Below are 4,018 nucleotides of genomic sequence, written 5' to 3' on the forward strand. Positions count from 1 at the left end.
CTAAATGCCTATATGGGAACATTCCTATAGGAGTTCTATATGTAGTTCTATAAGCCCACAAAGCATAGTCAAGTTTGACTGACCAATCCATTTTTGTTGGATTCACAGATTTTTCTATAATTCTTTTAATTTCTTGATTCGATAATTCAGCCAAACCACTTGTCTGAGGATGATAAGCAGTAACAATTCTATGATTTATATGATATTTCTTTAATAACTTTTTCATTATGACATTTCTAAAATGACTTCTCCTATCACTTATGATAACTCTCGGCATCCCAAATCTACAAAATATGTTCGTTTTTAAAACTTTTGTAATACTTTGAGCATCACATCATGGTAAAGCAACAACTTCTATCCATTTGGATACATAGTCTACCACTAAAAGTATATATAAATTTTTGAAAGATGGTATAAATGGTCCCATGAAATCTAGTCCCCAAATATCAAATATTTCAACTTCTAGCATATAATTGAGGGGCATCTCATTTCTTCTAGAAATATTGCCTACTTGTTGCACGTATCACAACTTTTGATACATTCATTAACATCTCTAAAAATAGTAGGCCAATAGAATTTAGATTGTAAAATTTTGTATGTTGTATAATAACCATCAAAATGTCCCCCAAAATCATAATTATGATATTTTTGGATAATTTCATAAGTTTCTTTTAAAGGTACACATCTTCGAATAATCAGATCATTTCCTTGTTTATATAAAAATGGGTCATCCCAAAAATAAGTCTTAGCTTCAGAAATAAATTTCCTCTTCTGTTGGTATGTCATTCCATAGGGTATAATATCATCAACAAGAAAGTTTACAATGTCGACATACCACAAAACACACCACTCAATAATATTGAAAAAATTTTCATCTGGAAAATGTTCATTAATTTCTTTTTCAAAATAGAGTGGTTTTTCTAATTCAAGCCTGGAAAAATGATCAGTAATTTGATTTTCATCCGATCTAATATTATAAAATCAAATTCTTGTAAGAGAAGAATCTATCTTATAAGGCTAGGTTCAACATCATTCTTTTTCATTAAGTACTTAATAACAGAGTGATATGTATGCACTACACAATGAGTTCTAATGAAATATGATCAAAATTTATTAAAGGCATATACTATTGCTAATAAATCTCTTTCAGTTGTTGTATAGTTAATTTGAGTTTCATTAAGAGTTTTACAAGCATAATAAATTACTTTAAAAGTTTTATCATATCTTTATCCTAATACAAACCCAATAGCATAATGCCTAGCATCACATATTATTTCAAATGGTTTATCCCGATTCGGTGGAACTATTGCAAGTGTAGTGATTAATTTTTCTTTCAATAATTCAAATGCTTTTATGCACTCCTCATTAAAATCAAATTTCATGTCCTTTTCTAAAAGTTGGCATAATGGCTTAGTTATTTTAGAAATATTTTTTATGTAACACTTGTAGAAACAACTCCTAATTTCCCTTACATTCATTGGATAAGGTAAATTAGTGATCACTTGAATTTTAGTAGGATCTACTTCCATACCATTTTTTGATATTTTATGTCATAATACATATTTCTGATATTTTATGTCCTTATACAATTCTTCTTGTTATCATGAATTGGTATTTTTTCTAATTAAGGACTAGAGTTGTCTGTTTCTTCACAGCGCTTAGTTTTGATAAATGTTCTAAACACGAGTCATATGAAGTTTTAAACACTGAAAAATCATTCATAAATACTTCAATCCCTTTTTCAATTAAATCATAAAAAATTTTCATCATACATCTTTGAAATGTAGCAGGGGCATTACATAAACCAAAGGGCATTCTTCTAAAAGAAAATATACCATACGGACAGGTAAAAGTTGAATTCTCTTTATCATCATGAGTTATTTGTATTTGGTGATAACCAATATATCCATCCAGAAAACAAAAGTATTTATGTCTAGCTAGTCTATCCAGCATTTGATCTAGAAAGGGTAATGGAAAATATGAGTTATTTGTATTTGGTGATAACCAATATATCCATCCAGAAAATAAAAGTATTTATGCCCAGCTAGTCTATCCAGCATTTGATCTACAAAGGGTAATGGAAAATGATCTTTCCTAGTGGCAAGATTTAATTTTCTATAATCAATACATATTTGTCCTCCTGTAACTTGTCTAGTAGGTATTAACCCATTATGTTCATTTACAGTCACAGTTACTCCTCCTTTCTTAGGAACGCAGTGAATTGGACTAACCCATGCACTATCTGAAATAGGGTAGATAATTCTAGCATCTAACCACTTTAAAATTTCTTTCTTAACAACTTCTTTTATAACAGGAATCAATCTTCTTTGAGGATCGGCCCTGGCTTTGCAGTTCTCTTCCATATGAATTATATGCATACAAATTGAAGGACTGATTCCTCTAATATCAGCTTAATATCAGCTATTGTCCATCTAAATGCTTTCTTAAAAATTTTCAAAATTTTCATCAATCTTTCCTCTTCTTCCATAATTAACTTCGAGGAAATTATAGCTGGTAAAGTAAAGGAATCTCCTAAAAAGGCATATTTTAAATGATGAGGAAGTAACTTCAACTCCAGTTATGGAGTTTTTTTCAATTGATGGATAAAATGATTTATCCTTATCTATCATGTCCAGAATTTTAATACTTTCTCGAACATAGTTTGAATCTTCCTTAAAAAGATCTTCACATTGATCTAGTTCCTCTTCTTGCTCGTGTTCCAAGTCTTGTACTTTAGGTTTTTCTTCATAACTAGTTTTGAAATCGCATTGACTCGGATATCTTATAACATCCATTCTATAACATTCATAATCTTTAACTTTTGCAGGCTACTTCATTGATCTTGAAATGTTAAAAGTAACAGTTTGATCATTGATGCACATTGTTAACTCCCCTTTCTGAACATCTATCATTGCTCTTCCTATGGCTAGGAAATGTCTCCCCAAAATGATAGGTACCTCCTTATCTTCCCCTATATCTAGCACAATGAAATCAACAAGAAAGATAAAAATATCCACTTTCACTAGAAAATCTTTTATAACTCCTTTAGGGTACGTTATTGAATGATCTGTTAACTGCAGAGTTACAGTTATAGGGGTTATTTCTCCTAATCCCAATCTTTTAAATATTGATAATGACATAAGGTTAATGCTTGCACCTAAATCACATAAAGTTTTCCCATAAAATATGTCTCCTATTGTGCATGGAATTGTAAAGCTACCAGGATCTTGAAGCTTTTTAGGAAGCTTCTTCTGAATTATAGCACTGCACTCCTCACTAAGTACAACAGTTTCATTATCTTCAAACTTTCTTTTTCTAATAAGAATATCCATCATAAACTTTACATAACTTGACATTAGTTCTAAAGCTTCAGCAAATGGAATATTAATTGTAAGCTTCTTAAAAGTTTCCATAAATTTTGAAAATTGCTTATAAATTTTGAAAATTGCTTATCAACTTCTATTGACGAAGTCTCTGAGGAAATGGAGTTGGTGGTTTTTCTAAGTCAATTTTCAGCGGAGAAATAGGTCTTTTAGAATCTTTTGGAGTGTCCTCTTTTGATTTTTTAATTTCTTCTCTCTCTACTTCAGTTTCTTTTTGAATCCTACCTTCCAACTCTCTTCCAATTCTAAGTTGAACGGTTTTTACTTGCTCTTTATTCTGGTCATTTGGATGTATTTCAGTATTACAAGGAACTGTTCTTTGGGATCTATTACTTAATGAATTTGTGATTTGTCCAATTTTATTCTCAAGATTTCTAATTGTAGCTCCTTGACTTTGTAATTGATTTCTGATTTGTAACACCACTTCTTCTATAGATAACTTATTCTCCTTAAATTGTGTATTATTGTTGAAACCTAGAGGATAAGCAGATCTATAATCATTATTCCCTTGCTTGTTCCAATTTCCCAATGGGTTTCCTTGACTGTTCCCCCATTGCTGATTACTATCACCCGTAGTATTATTCCAGTTAAAGTTGGGATGGTTCTTCCAACATGGGTTATAATAATTTGAATAT

At 30.5% G+C, this 4,018-nt stretch overlaps 1 long non-coding RNA gene across 1 annotated transcript in view; it reads left to right on the forward strand.

Annotated features, from left to right (window-relative positions):
- The first annotated feature begins 300 nt into the window (after positions 1 to 300).
- The window catches only part of LOC110038652, a 17,660-nt gene continuing 13,942 nt past the window's right edge, over positions 301 to 4,018 (forward strand). Inside the window, exon 1 of the long non-coding RNA XR_002295443.1 lies at positions 301 to 314. This is a non-coding gene — a long non-coding RNA (uncharacterized LOC110038652). The remainder of the gene's footprint in view (positions 315 to 4,018) is intronic.

This window comes from Phalaenopsis equestris, unplaced genomic scaffold (assembly GCF_001263595.1).
Source record: "Phalaenopsis equestris unplaced genomic scaffold, ASM126359v1 Scaffold233395, whole genome shotgun sequence".
Taxonomy (NCBI): Eukaryota; Viridiplantae; Streptophyta; class Magnoliopsida; order Asparagales; family Orchidaceae; genus Phalaenopsis; species Phalaenopsis equestris.